This window comes from Oenanthe melanoleuca, chromosome 1 (genome assembly GCF_029582105.1).
Source record: "Oenanthe melanoleuca isolate GR-GAL-2019-014 chromosome 1, OMel1.0, whole genome shotgun sequence".
In the NCBI taxonomy this organism is placed as follows: domain Eukaryota; kingdom Metazoa; phylum Chordata; class Aves; order Passeriformes; family Muscicapidae; genus Oenanthe; species Oenanthe melanoleuca.
This window is the reverse complement of record NC_079333.1, coordinates 78,549,148-78,555,226: the sequence shown is the minus strand read 5'-3', so window position 1 is coordinate 78,555,226 and position 6,079 is coordinate 78,549,148.

Genomic DNA, 6,079 nt, shown 5'->3' with positions numbered 1-6,079 from the left:
TGCAATTGTATGGGTGTTCCCAGAATCTGGGACACATTTCTTATCCAGAGTCATCTTTCTATACTATGCCTTGCTTTGTGTTGAATGTAAGCAAACATGATAAACTAAAATCAGACTTCAGAGGACTAAGATGATAATGCAAAGGCTTACATATCAAATCAACAGGCAAATTTTCTTCTTTTCCTCATTTTGTTGTCTTCCAATATAGTTTGGCTAGCATAGCACCAGAGCAATGAAGCTGTGACTCCATCCCAATCGGTGTGTATGAATAAAGGAAAGACCTGAGATGAAAAAACACCTGTTCCTGACAGCTTGTTTTGAGAGAAAGGAACAAAGACAGATATATCTCTAGACACCTGTAGAGCTTTCGGAGAGGCACCCTACAAACTCCTCTTTCTTAGGTTGTGGCATCTCATTAACTGAAGAGTAAAACAAGCCTGATTTGTTTTCCTTAACTGAATTCTGCTTTGCACAACAGACTTTTTTGAAACTTAAACTAATAAATGGAAAATATTAAATGAATTTCTATGTATTTTCCCTGAAAGTTAAGACAATGCCTAAAACCAGAGACCACCAAAAGAGTTTTCTACTTGAAGAAAATGAGATGTGGCTCTTGGATTACTATTTTTAAGGAGTGATAATTACTAAACTTGTTACTCTATTAAAATTACATGGCAAATGATGATTTTGTTTATTTAAAACACAAAACCACAGACCTGTTGAAATACATATTTTCATTTACAGTCTTTATGTGTTATTTCTGCTGATCTAAATGTCAAACTAAAGAACCCTGTGAGAAAAGCCAAACCACATCACATAAGCTGCCACGTCTGGGAGAGGTTTGAGGGAGGGCTGTTAGCTGCTCCACAGCAGCCTCACAAGCCAGGCACAGAAACTGTGAGGCTGCAGCTCGAGGGGAAGATCAATGACACCAGCAGTTATCAGAAAAGTTTGTGTCATGGCTGACCGTGCTAGTCAAAGATTAGCTTGCCCAAGGTTGGTTATGAAACTATTGACTTTTTCAAGTATCCAAGGTATTTTGAACAGGAGCAAAACAGCAGTTAAAGCTCTGAACTGCAGAGACCTCGATATTTTTGTTCTGGGCTTCTCTGCTTTTCTGTCTGTGCATTTCCTTGGTGGCCATCACAGTAACACCTTCAAGCACTGTGATCCATAAGTTCTTGTGCCTTCTTTTGTGTGTATGGTGTATGTATTTCAACCTAGATGTATTATTTGCCTGAGCCACCTGTGCAGGCACAGGATCATCTTGTTTGGGAAACAATGCATTTCCATTGTGAGGAAATTAATGAACCCTAGGGGCTTAGCTATAAAGTTGTTGTGAAGGGAATGAGCATTTCACCTTTCACAGGGCAGCTTGGCTTTTCTAGAATAATTTAATCAATTCAAAGAGCTCACACGTTTTTAAGGAACCTTTTTCTGCTACCAAAATCCTTGCCATTATAGTCTAATGTGTCTGCCTAACTTGTGAAGTAATTAATACCTCTTGTTTCTGTTACTGTAGGGGAAAAGATCTTTAGTTGTTTGCAGATGGATTCTATTTCATCAGGTAATCATCAGTAAATCTGTTTAAAATCATGGTGTCATTTGACATTTCCTGTCCTATATTTTATTTTTGCCCTTTTTATATACAGCTTGTGTTTAGCTAGCAGCCTTCTGAGCAGAATTACTGCTTCATATTGCACTCCATCTCCTTGATATTTTAAGATTGCTTTACATGTTCACCTAGATTTGTGGTTTGTAAAGGAGTGTTCTAGATTTTTTCAGACTCAGGGAGTGCTTTCAGAGCAGATATCCCAGATTCCTTTCAGAGTCTTATTACTTAGCTCTATGTTCTCATAGGCCATTTTTAAGAATTCCTATCAATTTGTCAGCTCAGGTCCAACTGCTTCTTCCTCTTCATCTGTCCAGTTTGGAAGGTCTGTAATATCTTGATGTCTCTACATGGCCACTTCCCAGAATTTCCTTTCTATTTGAAGTAGAGTAGTAGTACAATCATATAGAGACATTTTGTGGAGACCACAGGAAGTCAGATGAAATAAGATTTAAATAAACAGGCTGTAGAATGTGTAATGTCCCTGTAAATGTTTTTATATATACTTAATTTGAAGATTTTTGTCTTCATAGCATAGTTATCAAAAGACATCATACCTTGGGAAGAAACTTCACAGCTGTTGAGGAAGTGCAGTATAACTAGTACCAGAAGAATACCAGCTAATTATTAGGCAGATCCATGCTCATCTCCTGGGACAAGGAAAGCACTACATTAAACATGAATGTAGCAGTACCCAGAAGGAAGACATGGCCATTCACAAAGCAACTTTTAACAGTGCAGAAATAATTATCAAAGCTCCAAAGAATCATCTTTGGCCAGCACATTTAAATAGTGCAAAAAATATTCTTCCAAGAATAATTGAAGAAAGGATGTCAGGTATTTAGACTAACTACTTTGCTTTGGCCTCTGCCACAGAAAATATATTGCAGATTGGAGAAGCCTAGAGCCTTAAAGAAAATTTCAGCATGAAGACAACTAAATCCTAGTAAGAGAAGCACAGAATGACAGATTTTGTGCCTGTGCTGGCCAAGAGGATGAGCTGCCAGGTCCACAGCAGCAACACAAGATAGAAGAAAGGACATAATGCTTCCTTCCTGCTAGTTTCTACCTGATATCAAATATGTGCTGTATCCTCCTCCAGTATAAAGTGGAGTGCTGCAAGCACATCCCAATTTACATGACATAGAAACAGCATTGCAGTACACAGGCTGCCAGTGCTGACTTTCCCAGCTGTTGCCACAGCCAGTGTCTGCTGCTGAGAGCAACTTCTGGTCTGCAGCTTTCTTTCCCTGTGCTGTGAGCTTGAGGCCAACAGGCAGCCTCAGAAGGGAAGACTACAGAGTCTACTAACCCTGTAGTCTCTGGGACAGGAGGACAAGTGTTTGCTGACAGGATCCCTAGACATCTGTGTGTTTGTCTGTTTGACAGCCAGTGAATTGTATTGAATCCATGAGCCTCTCTTGAAAACAAATGTCTGGTTTTTGCTGCATGTGCAGGTTCCACCTCTAATCTCAGCATTCCCTCAGCTTCACTTTAATTAAGACTTACATAGTCTCTAGACAAAAAGAAGCTGTGTATCAGACTATAAAAAACGCTGGTTCTCTGTTATTTAAATTTGAAAAATGCATAAATGAGTACATGAAATATTTTGAGGAAAATGTGCATATACATAATATATATATTACATATGCATAATGCACGTTATCTCTGTGTGTGTGCTTATAAAAATATATGTACACATATGGGATGTAAGATCCAAATACATAGTTAATCTAAGTCTGGAAAATAAGTCCTTCTTTTTGTGCAGTATAATGATAGCTGCAAAGACAGTGGCATGAAGTTAGGGAAAATTAAAATAAGATGCAGAGAAGAGACTATTAATTGGCTCAGCTGCAATCCCAGCTTTTCCAGAAAATAACTTCTGAGGCTCCAAGATCAAGAGGGTCTGTGAAACTCCTGCATGTATTATCTGAATCTCCACCGGAGGGCAGTGCGTCCCATCTTTTTCCTGCGTGTGAACCTTGACTTTCATGAACCTTTTTCATGAATTCAGGTATTTCTAAAATGCTGGAACTTCTAAGAACTAAAGACCACACACCCCAAACGCCCACATCCTAGTTTTAATTTTAAGGATTACATAATAAAACAGCTTCAGGCCGTTCCTTCTCTCCTGTCCCTGGTGACCACAGAGAAGAGCTCAGTGCCTTTCCCTCCCTCCTCTTGCCTCGAGAGAAAACTGTGAACTGACATGGGCTGTGAATCCTCAGCGTCCTCTTCTCCAGGCTGAGCAATGGATGCACATCTGTGCATGCAGATGTGTACCTTTAGGGACAGACAGAGCTGATGTGAATGGCAGTATGTCCAGCAATACCTTGAAAGGGATGCATTGAGATTGGAGCAATAAAGACACACCATAAGCACACTAATGAGTGCTGAGATATGATTGCCACAGATCTTTGCCTCCTCCTGCAAATTCTCATGGTTGTAAAAACAGGAATATTTCTACCCTGTGAAACAAATACTTTTATTGAATATGGAAATAAACACTGTCAGATTTCTGTCTTCTATCATCTCAATTTTATCAGATGTATCAACTGAAGAAAAATTAAATGTTGTATTTTAAGTGACTTTTCTACTCGTTTAGAGGTTTAAAAAAAGCTTAAACATTATAGACACTTTCTGCGAAAGTGTACAAGAGAAATTTGCATTACTCATCAAAATGGATGGGATACCAATGCATTCTGCATATACTATGGAATGCAGGATGAAATAGGGAAAGGAAAAAATGTCAGCATGTTGACAATAATAAGGAACTGGGGAAACCAAGTCAGAGGTGTTGTGGTGCTGAAATTTTTTGAGGGAGAAAAAGTCATTGCACTCCATAAAGAGTTTCTGAGAAGGTGGACAGACTCTTTTTAGAGGTAAATGATGGGAAGAGGCTTTAACTTATACATTAACTTCTATATTTTCCTTTATTTTCTGAAGCCATGTGAGTTTGGGGAGGTAAGAAAGACCCACAGTCTGTTTAAGTGCTTGCTGGGATCCCCAGGAATATTACTGTAGCCTGCTGTTACAAACATGAAGATGGCAAAATTCAAAAACAGCTGTCAAGATGAAGATGTTAACAGTTGTGGAATACCAACATTGCTTTTGTAGTGTGTGTCTATGATAACACAGAGATCTGCTGACATCTGGATATCTGAATGCAATCAGAAACTGAAGCAGCATTGTTTAGGAAATGAAGGAGACAGTCATCAGTCATCATGAATGCTGCCAAGCAATAAGATGCTTAGGCAACACCTGATCAGGTAAGTTACACCTTTTGTGCATGGCAAGCCCACATTTCCAGAAGTTTTAGTCACTCTGTGAGATGTTTGTTCTGTATCTCGAGAGTGTTTATGTGTCAGTTTATCACATTCCTTTCCTTACAGCAGAGATCTGGAGATTTACTGCAGCTTCCAGCTTTTCTGCTGAAAAGGCGCCATGTTTCTAAAATGAAAGTGGCTGTTTATGAAGAAAACTATTTACAGACATTCTCTAACTGCAGATAGCCTATTGCAGAAACTAACTTCCTGTGCCTCTCTGCAGTCACTTAAAGTATTTCTCTGCCCAGCTGCCACAGAAGTTACTTCTTTAACCCGTCTCCCATCTCTAGCTTGAATCTCTTTATACTTCATGTAAGTCTGTTGTCCTTTCTCCTTTGATAAAGCTTCTCAGGTACACAGCAGAGGAGAAAAACCTTTAAATTTCCTCAGATTTAAGGCACTCAGCAAAACTCTTTTCCATTTTCCTATGACTTCACCATACCCAACAAAGAAATTAAGATTGTGCAACACACTAGGAAAAGCTCCAAAGGACAATTAGCCTTGGTGGCTCTCAGCAGGACAAGGGGCACTTTTCTTATGCAAATTGGGGCATGCCAGAGCCAGATCATGTGGGCAGTGGTGCAGAAACTGGGTGAAGAGAACCATCAGTGTCCCTGTGCTGAAAATTCCTGAAGAAGAAAAAGAGTGACTGCAAGACATCATCATGAGCTAAGACAGTCAACAGGGGAGTTGAGGTATTTATTTATACTAAAAGCTAGAAGGTATTCTGTCTGGCAGCTCTGAACTTCATGTTTTATAATTAAAGAGGCTTGAGAATCTCCTCATTTGGTAACATATTCCAGCTGTTTAGACTTTAAGGAAAAATACTAGAAGACTTGCAACTAAGTCATGAAAGACCAGGAGTTCAGTGGCAGTCCAGACTTTAGTTATGAAGGGTTGGAGTTTTTTGTCAAATAAAAAAGAAAGCTTTAAAACATGTATTTCAACTAACCATTATGCTGTATTCTATGATGCACTTTATAGGTTCAAAAAGAAAACTTACTTGAAAAACTTAATCCAGACTGAAAGTAATCCAAATATATCAAAAGAGTATGACTGAAATTTTCCTCTCAATAGCTCCTTTTGAGACTATGAACTGCAGCATAAATGAGGAAAGTGCATTTATTCCTATAAAAGATTC